The sequence below is a fragment of the Hipposideros armiger genome, unplaced genomic scaffold (genome assembly GCF_001890085.2).
Source record: "Hipposideros armiger isolate ML-2016 unplaced genomic scaffold, ASM189008v1 scaffold_10, whole genome shotgun sequence".
Classification (NCBI taxonomy): domain Eukaryota; kingdom Metazoa; phylum Chordata; class Mammalia; order Chiroptera; family Hipposideridae; genus Hipposideros; species Hipposideros armiger.
The window spans coordinates 142,506-155,991 of record NW_017731360.1 but is presented as its reverse complement, the minus strand read 5'-3'; the positions used below and the strand labels follow the sequence as shown (position 1 = coordinate 155,991).

The 13,486-nt window shown below is 46.7% G+C and overlaps 1 pseudogene; it reads left to right on the top strand.

Annotated features, from left to right (window-relative positions):
- The first annotated feature begins 856 nt into the window (after positions 1-856).
- On the top strand, positions 857-1,879 carry LOC109390886 (60S acidic ribosomal protein P0 pseudogene; annotated as a pseudogene).
- The last annotated feature ends 11,607 nt before the right edge of the window (positions 1,880-13,486 follow it).

Sequence of the window (13,486 nt, the reverse complement as noted above, 5' to 3'; positions counted from 1 at the left end):
CCAGTCATCTGTAACTTCAGTAATGACCAGAGGTGTTTATTAGTGGGGTAATTAATAGCTGCTGTAACAAACAACTCCAAAATGTAAATGGCTTAACTTAATAGAAAGTTATTTCTCATTCACGTCATAGTGTGATGCAGATTGGTGAAAGCTTTGCTCTGCACATTCAGAGGCCCAGACTTCTTCCACCTTAGGGTTTTGCCTTCTTCTAGGTCCATGAAGTCCTCTCCATTCAGCTGATAGATGGAGGAGAGAAAGGTTCATGCATGGGAGGTTTGTGTGGGCCAGGCTCGGAGGAGATATGTATCACTTCCATTTGCATTCTGTTGGCCACATCTCAGTCACATGTCAACACTCCAGCTTTCCCAGCTGAGGTCCCCACCGACACTGGCATCAAGCACCTGACATGTGTGTGATGACGTCTCCAGATGACTTTAATGCTTGGCTGTCAAAGTTTCCCCGTTGAAGCCCCAGACAATGAGGAACAGAAATAAGCTGCTCCCCGCGCCCCGCCACGATGCCCTGAACAAATCCCTATAATTGCATAAATTCTAATCCTTTAATAAATTACTTTTTCCATACTATTCATGGTGTTTCTGCTTGTCCGATCCAACCTTGATTGATACAAACCATGAATTTTAGCAGACCATAAGTGCCATTCTGAATGGCACAAGTGCCACACAAGTTGAGCACCTTTAATAATACATTTTTAAATCTCTCCCCCAGATTTAGAAAGTTTTCATTTCTGATATTTAAAAGAAACACTATCCAAACACCATTGTCTGTCTATCCTGGGTGCCCGTCTATAAAATTTTTCTGTCAATTCTGGATCTTTTAAGAAAACAACGCACTCGCTCTGGCCAGGCGTCCTCGTGAGAGTGACATCGTCTTTAAACCCTGTGTGGCAATCCCTGACGCACCGCCATGATGCCCAGGGAAGACAGGGCGACCTGGAAGTCCAACTGCTTCCTTAAGATCATCCAACTTCTGGACGATTAATCCAAAATGCTCCACTGTGGGAGCAGACAACGTGGGCTCCAAGCAGATGCAGCAGATCTGCACGTCCCTGCGCAGGAAGGCGGTGGTGCTGATGGGCAAGAACATCATGACGCACAAGGCCCTCCGAGGGCATCTGGAAAGCAACCCAGCTCTGGAGAAACTGTTGCCTCATATCCAGGGGAATGTGGGCTTTGTGCTCACCAAGGAGGACCTCACTGAGATCAGGGACATGCTGCTGGCCAATAAGATGCCAGCTGCTGCCCGTGCTGGTGCCATTGCTCCTTGTGAAGTCACTGTGCCAGCCCAGAGCACACTGGTCTGGGGCCCGAGAAGACCTCTGTCTTCCAGGCTTTAGGCATCACCACTAACATCTCCAGGGGCACCATTGAAACCCTGAGTGATGTGCAGCTGATTAGGACTGGAGACAAGGTGGGAGCCAGCGAAGCCACACGGCTGAACATGCTGAACATCTCCCCCTTCTCCTTTGGGCTGATCGTCCAGCAGGTGTTGGACAATGGCAGCATCTGCATCCCGGAAGTACTTGACATCACAGAGGAAACTGCATTGCCGCTTCCTGGAGGGTGTCTGCAATGTTGCCAGCGTATGTCTGCAGATTGGTTCCCTAACTATTGCATCAGTACCCCATTCTATCATCAATGCATACAAGCGCGTACTGCCTCCACTGTCTGTGGAGACTGATTACACCTTCCCACTGCTGCAAAGGTCAAGGCCTTCTTGGCTGATCCCTCTGCATTTGTGGTTGCTGCCCCTGTGGCTGCTACCACCACTGCTGCTCCTACTGCTGCTGCAGCCCCAGCGAAGGTTGAAGCAAAAGGAAGAGTGGGAGGAGTCAGACGACAATGTGGGATTTGGTCTCTGACTAATCTCCAAAAAGCAACCAGCACAGCCAACTTTATTTGTGAAACAAGGAAAATAAAGGCTTACTTCTTTATAAGAAAGGAAGGAAGGAAGGAAGGAAGGAAGGAAGGAAGGAAGGAAGGAAGGAAGGAAGGAAGGAAGGAAAGAGAGAGAGAGAGAGAAAGAAAACAAGGCCTTCTTTACTTACTACTTATACAAATATGTACCAACAATAAAACCAAACAAAAGGGTAAACTATTTAAAGGCACTAATATGTGAGTAATTGGAGGATAAAGATAAACTGGTGATTCCTCTAAAGCACATAGTGCTTCATAAACAATGAGCAATGCAGTGTGTGCTGTCTGCAGAGACGTGGGCAAAGTAACAGACAGTGCCCTCCGTGTTTCTCAGAAGCGGCTATTTTAGGAGGCCAGTTTATCAATGTTCATGAGGGCATCCAATAAACTAATGAGTTTATATTATAACATATTTATAAATAATTAATTTTACTATTTATTGCAGTTGCTACTTACCATTCGCCAACAAGTATATTAGTATTTCAATATTTCATCAACTGTCCAGTCTTAATGTCTTAATGGTGGACGCCTGCTTAGCAACCCTGTTTTGCACAGTGCCTGTCACTCTTGGGGCGGAAGGTGGGACCCAATTGGGTGATTTATTAGAGGTCTTTCCCCACCTGCAGATTCTCCTTTCAGAGTTTGAATTGTAGAAGGATTTTGTTCTTCTTAAACAGGAAAAACATGTGCCTGATGTAGTCAAACCCTGTGTCATCCTTTTCACCTCTAGGTAGCCAGAACTCAATCTAGCTACCTGTTATCTACCAGGAGCAGAGGAATAAGTTTAGCGCTTCCCTCTCCGTGGGGTGGCAGGGTTCTCCCTCCCCAGTACCCTAATGCACAGGCACCTTCCTACCCAGCACCCAGTTGCCCCTGATATCTGGAATGGGGGTGAGGCTGCCATCACCTTCCATGTTAGAGCCGTGGGAGGCTGTGAGGGCAAGGTTTCAGATTCTCCTCCCATCAGCTCTTACCTGCTCACCCCTCTCCGTCGGGCTGCAAGCACTCTAGTCCAGCTCTTTCACCTCTATTCTCAGACCCCCTCCAACCCACTCTCTATCCAGAAACCTGAGTCATCCTTAAAAATGTGATTCGTGTTACCCACACCCAGCCGCTAAACAGTCCGATGGCACTTAGGATACCACCCAAACTCCTGGCCACAGCCTTCTCTCAGCAAACTCACTTCTTTCCAGCCACAGAGGTCTTCTCTGAGCTCATGTGACAAGCCACTCTTCCTCACTCAGGGTCTCTGCCCATGTGGTCCCTTCAGCCTGCAACGTGCCCTCTTCTTTCACTGGCTGGCCACTTACAGTCCTTTAGATGCCATCTTCTCGGAGGCGCTCCCCCATACCTCCAAGCTGTCATCAGATTTAGCACTGTCTCCGTTGACTATGGCACCCTGTTCATTTCTCTCACAGTCTAGTATGAAAACAATGGGTAATTGCAGTTATTGGTTTGCTTTTTGTGTCTGTTGCTCCCGTTCGACTATAAACTCCCCAAAAGGAGCTGCCATGTTGGTCTTTATGATGGTTCATTTCATGTGTCAGCTTGACTGGGCCATGAGTTGTGTCTGCGAGGGTGTTTCTGGATGAGATTAGCATTTGAATCAGGAGACTCAGTAAAGCAGATTGCCTCCCTGACACCCCCATGAGGGGTAGACCTCATCCAATCCATGAGGGTCCAAAAAGAAGAAAAAGCCGAGGGAAAATGCACTGTCTCTGCCTGGCTATTTTCTGTCAGGGCCATTGGTCTTCTCTTGCCTTTGGACTTGGATTCAGGCTAAAATTTACACCATCAGCTTGCCTGTTCCCAGCTTACTGATTGTAGATCTTGGGATTTCTCAGTCTCCATAATTGTGAGAGCCATTCCTTATAATAAATATCTATATCGCTATAGATATAGATAGATATAGATGTAGATGATATAGATAGATATAGATATTCATAGGTATAGGTATAGATATATCCTCTTGGTTCATTTTCTCTTGTGAACCCAGACTAATAGAGTTTTATTCACATTTGTATCCCCAGAGTTTGAAACTTAATAAGCACCCAATAAATATGTATTAAATGAATGAGTGAATGATTAAAGCTGGAAGAAGACACATGTAGGATTCTCATGAAAAAAAAAGGCCCAGGGTTGTGAAGGTGGAGAGAGCTGAGTCCTCCCCATCCCCCTAAGTTAGCAGATGGCCTGCTTCTCAAAGACTGCAGAGAGGCCTGTGTGAGCGGAGGAAGCCTCTTCCAGATTGTCAAATTTGTTGGCATATAATTGCTCATAGTAATGGGAGGAAGCCTCTTGAGTTCCATGTCTGCTCCCAAATTTTCAGTGTTTGTCCCAATTTCCTTTCTTATCACCTCAAAAGAGAAGGTGCCCCATTTCCCTTTTCTAGATTGTTCCACCAACATTTGCCCTTAAAATCTTCCTTCTACCCCTTCCTCTCCTCCACACCAAGCACCCCCTAACAACATCCCCCATCTCTGGAAGCATCCAAAGTCTGTGACCACTGTGACCACTGGTCCTCTTTTGTTGTCACTTGTCATTTTCTGGCTCTATCTCTGACCTTTTGATTATGTACTCAGTGAAACGAGAGCAATAATAGCTAAAATGTATGAACAATGTATGCACCAGACAATGTTCTAAGCACTTTAGAGGCATTGTTGCATTTAATCCTCACAACAACCTTGTAAGGTAGGTTCTAGTTTTATCCCAGTTTTACAAACGAGGAAACCAGAGAGGTTAGGTGACTTGTGGAAGGTCACACAGTGAATGAAATGAATGATATAGTTATGATTGATTGGAACAAAGGCCCCGACTTTCCATCTCACCACCTCCTTTTGTGCCCTCCCTGCCCTTGCTAGGATAAAACACTGCAAGAAGAACCTTGTCCTCATTGCCTGGCTCCTCTACCCATCTTTTCTTCAAAAGCTTCCAGAACCTCTGAGGCCAGCCACTCAAAAAGGCCCTTCAAAGTGTGCCCACAGCGCCCTCTGCTGGCACCTGCCTCTCACTGCACCTTCTGTCTCTACCCTTAAATGGCCTTTATTTTATTTTATTTATTTTTTTTTAAGATTTTTTATTGGGAATTGGGGGGATGGGAACAGTGCTGGGGAATTGGGGGAAGGGGGACAGACAAGTTGCTGTCGTTTTGTTCTTCAGTCTAGTTGTGGAGGACGTTGCTTCACTGGCCCAAGTTGGCACCATCATTGCGCTCTTCCAGGGTGAGGCAGATCAGTCGCTGGCTTCTGGACGGCCGCTCACTGCGGCTGCTGGCCACTCACGCTGGCTGCTGGCTACAGACGGTAGCCCATGGCAACCCACTGCCACAGAGGCTGCAGCCTACGCCGTCGCCGGCGAACCACGGCAGTCCAGCTCCAGGTTGAGCTGTTGTTCAGCATCTTAGCTGTAGAGGGCAGTGTCACTGGCCCTCATATGTGGGATCCGAACCGGGGCCCTCTGGCGTCCCAAGCCAGCTCTTAACCATCGCGCCACTCGGCCGGCCCTTAAATGGCCTTTATTTAGTTGAGTGGTTCTGCTCATTCAGCTGCAAGCTATAGAAACCAACTCTGGCTAACTGAAGAGGAAAAAGGGCGGGAGGTGGGGATGAACATTAGAAGGGTCATAGGGTAGCTCATGGATTCCAAGACAGGGTTAAACAGCTAAGGAATCGCCACTGAAAGGCTTGCCTAGAGCCCCCGCAGCAGGAGGTCACAGAACTTAGAGCACTGCCATCAACCTGCTTCTGCTCTAATGGCACTGAGATTTCTGTGTCTCTCCATTCCAAATTCTGCATTTCTAGGGGACAACACCTGATTGGCCTGACTTGAGGCAGGTGTTTTCCACAAGTACAAACTAAGGCTGTGGGACCTCCATAGTGGTTCTTTTCTTCTAATGGCCAGGCTGGCCCGTGTATGCCTTAATCTGCTCCTGTGTTCCCAAAGACCCTTGGAAATCTTAAGGGCCAGAGCCAGGCAGGCATGGATGTGTGTGTGTGTGTGTGTGTGTGTGTGTGTGTGTGTGTGTTTAGGTGGCCAAAGGACAGGCAGGCCCTGGGCTGAGAGGCTGAGCATCCCAGGACCAGGGTGAAGGCGGATATGTGCCCAGGATTGGCAATGGAGTCAGGGAAAGGAGATCGACACGGAGATCAGCACTTGAATGTAGGGAGCTGATGCTTTCACCCTCCCACCCATCCATGCCCCAATCCTGAGCCCATCATTTCAATCACTTTTAGTGCTTGAAATTCAATTCAATTAAAGCTTCAGTTTCACATTTGACTCAAAAGCTCTTTCCCAGCCCACTCCATGAAGAGCAGACTTAAGGCTCCAGAGGCTGGGGGAAGGGAGGGAGGTCTTGCACACTCACCTCCTTCCTTTTGATTGCTTCTATGTGGGATTTCGGGAGGAGGGAGAAAAGAAACAACAGGCTTCTCATGTGCCTGCCTATGGTGAGTTGGTGCCGGCCTCTTCCTGTGGGTCATAACTGCAATTCCCCTGCACAAGAAACCACACATCCATTGCTTTGCTTTTAGTGTCTAACACCAGGGGTGATGTTCCAAGTATTTAACAATCAGAAATGCATAGACACCAATCCATCAGAACAGTTGCTGGCCAATCCTGGAGCAGGGTTCTGAAAGCTTCCTGCTGTGCCCAGACAGAGGTAGGGGGCAGTGGTGGTTCCACTTGGTGGTTCAAAAGTCCAGGGAGTCCTGGGGAAGGGGGCAGGGTGGCTGGGGTGGCAGGAGGCACTTGGGGAAGTGGCTGTTTACCAACTGATATGAAAATGTTTTAATATTTTAATAATTGGCATGGTTGTTCTGGTATGTTCTGATTGAATTTCAGCCTTGCCACCATTGATTAATTCATTGTCTGTAGACTCAGAGCCAGCAATGAGATCCCTACAGGCCCTGCTGGTGAGAGACTTGGTCGCAAGCCATTCTCTTGGATAGCGATGGTCTCTTGAAACACAACTACATTTTTTTTTTCTCATCCCCAGTTGGCAGCACACCATGTTCCTTTGTAGTAGTCCTAGCGCGCCTCCAGCTTTCAATCTCATCTAGCTTCTTTACCCCAATTTCAGGGTCTATAGCTATGCTGTCCAGTCTAAAAGTACAACCTACTTGTGACTATTAAAATTAAAATTAAATAAAAATTTAAAGTTCAGTTCCTCATTCACACTAGCCACATTTCAAGTGCTCAATAGCCATGTATGACTAGTAGCTACCATATGGGGTAGCCTAGATATAGAACATTTCAGTCACTGCAAAAAGTTCTGTTTGTCAGTGAGGGACCATAGGCTCTATCTTCTGTAACTCACAGGAATTGACCACTCAAGGGTACAACCTTTACCCTCTCGCCAGCTGGCATTGCCATCGCATCTTCTCTCCCCAGTGCTTTTTCCTACTTTGTCCTATCCCTGCTAATGCAGAACTGAGGCAGATCAATACACGCCTAATGGGTCAGTTGAGACAGAGCTGGGAAATAACAGTCAGACTCCCCTTCAGGAAGATACCCCAAAACTTCATGAGCTAATTCTTTGGGGTTCCCCCTGCCAGTGTTTTGGGGAAGGGGACCATTTGAATACACCCACAAGAAGTGAGGGGAGAGAATAGCATGCCTGCCGTTACAGTCATAGCATTCCTCCTGCCTCAATCCTCTTTATAGAAATCTCATGGAAGGGTAAGAGATTCTTGGGCTAGTTTTGAAGTTGAGCCTCTCTCAGCAAACACTACAGAAAGGTGGCTGAAACGACAATCTTCAGGACTCTGAACTTGCGGTTCCAGTCACTTATCTGCTTGCTCTCAACTCTATTCTCATCCTACTATGCTCTCGTCTTCATAACAAGGGGCCGGGAGCTTGCGTGCTATGTTTCTCAGAGTTCTTTATCAACTGGCTTCCCATTAGCTTATGCCATTGAGAGGCACTGGTAGGACTTTGGAAGGGAGAGCATTTTTTTCTTTTTTCCAGAAGTGGTAGGAGCAGCAGCTGCCACAGCAGCAGACAGAGTGGGTGAGTGTAGGCTCATGGGTTCCTGCTCAAGCAGCACTCTTACAGAGGTTGTGGCTGGGGCAGGTGCTATAGCAACCTCAGCAGCATGGCGCTCAGGAACTCTAGCTCTGGCTGTCACAACAACAGCAGCAGGTGACTTCAGACTTCCAGACTGCAGCAAGAGTGGGAGCTCCTGGCTTCCTGCTGGCACCAGTGCTGGTTCTAATGGTGGCAGCATCAGGTGCTCCAACTGACTTAGCAATGCAATGAGCATCGGCTCTGGATAGCCTCATTTTCCATTTTTCCCCCCTTCACCCTAAGGGTGATAGTGGCTTCCTCTAATTAGAAATCTCTGGGTAACCTCCCTGTGTTTTGTTCCTCTAGCCCAGCGACTAGAGGTGCTGTGGGCCGCGACCCCTTTGGGGGTCGAACGACCCTTTCACAGGGGTCGCCTAAGACCATCGGAAAACAAAAAGATATTTACATTACGATTCATAACAGTAGCAAAATTACAGTTATAGAGTAGCAACGAAAATAATTTTATGGTTGAGGGTCACCACAACATGAGGAACTGTATTAAGGGGTCGCGGCATTAGGAAGGTTGAGAACCGCTGCTCTCGCCCTTCTAACATTTCGTGTCCAACCTCTTGTATTAAATTCCGTCTTTGAAATACTAGAATGATTTTTGTTTTCCCTGGAATATGAAAGTAAGTGGTGTGAGACACTGCCAGCTTCTTCCACACTCTCTTTCCATTTTCACTGGCTGGAGACCCCAGGGGATGGCAGAACCACCAGGTAGAAGGAGCCTTGGTCCCAAATCCTTCTAAGAAGGAGAGCCACCCATCAACTTGACACTGACCCTAGACTGCACATAAACAAGAAGTACACTCCTATTGCATTAGAGTTATTACATGTTTGGATCTATTTGTTACAGCAGGTTCATCTTTGCCCTGTCTAGTAGAGCACCTTAACCGTGATTTATATATTCATGTGAATATACTGTTTACTTGTGCTAGGCACTCTGCTAAGCACTTTATCCTTGTTGAATCCTCACACAACAAGTAGTTATTTTTATTATTCTCATTTACAGACGAGGAAACTGAATTGCAGAGAGGTAAGGAGAAACTTGTCCAAGGGCTGTCTAACTAGCCCAAGAATCTCTCTCTTACTATCTACTTGAATAGATATAGATATTTTATATACATCTATATGTAATAGATATTTTATATATATCTATATGTATATAATGTGTGTGTCTATATAGATAGATTTCAGAGTAGCCCTTTGAAATAAGTATATGTGTAAGTATAGATATAGATATAGATATATATATATAGAGAGAGAGAGAGATGAGAGAGAGAGAGAGAGAGAAAAGGGAGAGGGAGAGAGAAAGAATCTATTCCCATTAGTTTCTGTCTCCGCTTGCCTCCACCCTCTACCGGCTCAGTGCTGCTCCTGGAGGCTGACTTGTAAACTGCATCACCCGGGCTTCTTTGACCTCCAATTTCCGGTTGGGTTTGGCCAATAGAAACAGGAATAGGAGAATGGCACATGGGAATAGCAGGAGGTCAGGGTATTTATTCCACCCACCCTTAGTCTCTTTCTGCCAGGCCACCTGTTTGCAGTGGCTGTGTTCCCTTACCAAAGGCAGGGGTCCCACTGGAAGGCTCTCTCCTGCACGGCTCTGCCCCCTCCCCTTGCCTCTTGAGGCCTAGAGGTGGTAATGACACTCCACTGGTACTAGCCCCAGGGTGCCTGGCAATACCTTACTGATTTCTCTCAATTCTCCCCATATCTGTGCAAATAGTTCCCTCATTGGCCTATCTTCAGTTATCTCTTTGAGTGCCATCTGTTTCCTGTCAGCATATGTATACTTGTATGTGTTTTTATAATTTAGGAACTTCTGTTGTCCTTGATAGGAACACCCACCTTCCCTACTTTGGGGACACAAGCTTTGGGAAGAGTTAACTTTCTGTCTCAGTTCTAGGGTAGGCAAATGACTCAGCCCTGGGCAATCAGAGCGTTGCATCCTCCTATCTTCAGTGGTTGATTCTGAGCTTAGCATAGATCCCAAATAAGGCCAAAGAGAGCCAGCGCAGGATGGTGACTGGCTGTGCTGGGGAAGAGAAGCTCTCTTCTTTTCTGTGGGACTTAACCTGAGAGTGTGTTGGCCTAAAGATGCTGGCAGGTTTCTTGCCTTTATGTGGACCCCAAGAATGGAGTCGACATAGAAGAGCAAAGGCCTGGAAAAAGGTCACATATTAATCAGTTGCTTAAGCTCCTGAATCAAGCCATCCCTAAAGTCCAATCTACTCCTGGGGTTTTCTCTTACTTGAGCCACTATGCTCTCTTTTTGCTTAACATACCGTGGGCTAGATTTTCTGTCATTCGCACCCAAGTGTCATAAGTGATAGAGAAAATATGCCAAATTCATATGTGTTTTCTGAAAACACAGGAATCACCTCTAGATAATTTAAGAGAAAGAAAGAAAGAAAGGAAGGAAGGAAGGAAGGAAGGAAGGAAGGAAGGAAGGAAGGAAGGAAGGAAGGAAGGAAGAAAAAGAAAGAAAGAAAGAAAGAAAGAAAGAAAGAAAAAGAAAGNAAAGAAAGAAAGAAAGAAAGAAAGAAAGAAAGAAAAAGAAAGGAAGAAAGAAAGAAAGAAAGGGAAATTTGCGGGGAGGGATGTGAAGTGGCTCACAGAACCAAAGGAAAGCAGAAGTGGTCTTGGAAAGGACATGTACCAGAGTGGTCCCTGGGGAGTCAGATAGCAGAAGTGAATGGACAGTGTCATCAGAGCACTGCCCAAGAATAAACCAGTGATAACTATCCTCAAGCCACTTTATTCAAGATTCAGATTGACTTGGAAAAGAAAGAGAGAGAATGAGAAAAAGAGAGAGGGCTTACTTAGCCTTGCTTAAGTCTCATGCCCAACCCTTGTCCATGGGAAGAAGGCAAGACAACTGGATTGATACCCCACCTAGCTGTACACAATTGGGCTGGATAATTCCCCAAAGCAAAATCTTTTCTAAGCACTTTGCATATTTATTAAATCATGTTAACCCTCAGAGTAGCCCTTTGAAATAGGTGCTGTTATTATTATCCATATTTTACGGATGAGGAAATTGAGACACAGAGAGCGAAAGCAACGTGCCTGTGGTCACACAGCTGTAAGTGATGAGCTGGGATGCAAACCCAGGTAGCCTAGCTCCAGAGTTTGTGCATTTCACCCTCCACACTACAGGGCTTCACCAACAGGAAGGGAGTGAAGGCAGGACAGACAAAAACACAAGGTCCCCTGCAGGTAATGCTCAAGAAAGGGATTATGGGGAGCTTCCACTCTCTCTCTATCATTTTTTTAGCCACCATGTATTAACCATACCAAAAAAAAAAGAAAAAAGATAATAGATTTCTATTTTGGAAAATTAAAAAAAAAAATCCTGCTTAGCCAATAGGAGAAAGGGAAGGAGCCCAAAGCCGGTGATCTCACTCTTTCCCAGCCACAAAGAAGACTGTGAAATATCTAGGACCCAGGGGAATTACAGCTGTCACCAGGCTGCACTAGCCAAGGCTGAGGAAACCCAGGGAGTCAGGAAGGCATTATCCATCATAAAGGCACTGTTCAGGACCAAGAGGGGAAGAATGCTAGCACTCTAGTGAAGCAAATTGAAGTGGCCACTGCCTACAGACCTCTGCCCTCCCTGAAATCCTCGATTTCCTCGGTGCCCCTTTTTAGGGCCTCCTGCACAACCACAGTTTTCTTCTTCCATGCAGCCTACTCTGCCCTCATTCCGCAGGGCCCGCTCCTTCAACAGCGTGGAACAGGTGTTGCCAAGGCTCCAAGCCTGAGAACAACAAGGCCACAACAAAGCTCCAGAGCTTAACCCGCATCCCTCTGGCTCAGCCTTTAGCTACAGAACAGTGGAAAATCCAGCTCTGTTCTGGACCCTGCCCCGTCCCAGGAACACAGGTCAGTCAGTGGTTAAGAGTGTGGGCTTTGGAGTCAGACCTAGGTTGGCATCCCAACTTTGTTGCTAATGGGCTGTGTTACAACTGGCAAGTTGTCTAACCTCTCTGAGTCTCCATCCACTGCCGTGAAATAAAGTAATGATACCAGGGCTGAAACTCAGTTCCTATGCACTGGTACAGCTGAGCTGGCTGTGAAAACACTAAAATATTTCTAAATTGACTGGTAAATAGGTAGCAGTAGCCCATGGCCCACCTCCCCAGCTTTTCTCCTGCCTGCTCCCCTTGATCCAATAACTAAAGTGTTAACTCTTGGCAGAACAGAGACCCATTAAGTCCTTGCCCTAGCACTGAGGCCAGCATCCATTCTGATTGGTATTGCTCGTGCTGAACAGGGTTGTTAGATATTTTTGTTTGTTTGTTTTTTGTTTTGTTTTTAGCTGAGCCATCCTGCCACCTGTTGGCAGCTCAGAGGCAGCTCATCTCGGGCTGGGAATCGAACCGCTGTTGCTCAGAGCTCACACTCTTGAGCGAGCTCTTAACCAACTGAGCCACTCGGGCGGCCCAGGGTTGTTAGATATTTTTAATATCTGGCAATGGTCATCTCTGGGATTAAGTGAGCTAACGCAGATAAAGGACTTGGCAGGGAGTCTGGTACACAGTGAAGCAACTCAATCAATGTCAGCTGTTATTGTTGTAAACATCAAACTTAAAGAGCAGAGGCAGGATCAAGATCAGGGTTTCACGTATTTATTATGAGCAGGTGAAGATGGGTTATAACTGGCAGTTCAGGTAGAGTCACAGGCCCCCAGATGATTCATGGGTGAGGCTGCATGGGTGGTCCTGCCTGGTTTAAAGAGTCAGAGCAGGACCAGTATATTCCTGCTTCATAAACCGCCCCTTGCTTTCCTCTCCTGCTTACCTGGGATTCCTGGATCCCATGCTAGATTCAAGGGCTGAGAGTGGGGATGTCAGGAGAAGCCACACACTGGTGCCCTAGCAGTTCGGGAGGGCTTTTCCCTAAGTTCACTACCAGCTCTACTGCTACTGTTGGAATCCCATGTCTTGTTTGCCTGAAACAGAGGAGCTGTTCCCAGAAGGCTGGGCTTTGCCTTTCTAATGCTTTGGGATATCAGGAAGAATAGTCCAATCCAAGGTCTCCCCTAAAGGACTTAAAATATCCTAAGGAGGGGCAGTATTGTGTGGTGCCTAGGAGTGTAGACTTTGGAGCCAGGCAGCTTGGATTCAAATCCCAGCTCTGCATCTTTACTAGCTATGTGAACTTGGGCTAGTGGCTTAACTGCTCTGAGTCTCAGTGGGAGTAATAATAGTACCTGCCTCATAGAGTTCTTATGAGGAATAAATTAGGAAAGATGTATAAAGTACATTCTCTCTATATGTTGGTTATTATTAAGGAGCTCACAAGTGTAGCAGGGCAGTCAGATTCATGCCCACATAATCCTGTCCAGGGTGACAGTCTTTCTTCACCCTGCTAGTTGAAATTCTTCCCCTGTTCTCCTGGGCCTCTTGTACCAGCTCCCACATTTTACAGACTGGGAGGCCCAGAGAAGGTCTTGCCTGTGATCTTATGTGGTGTCATTGGCAA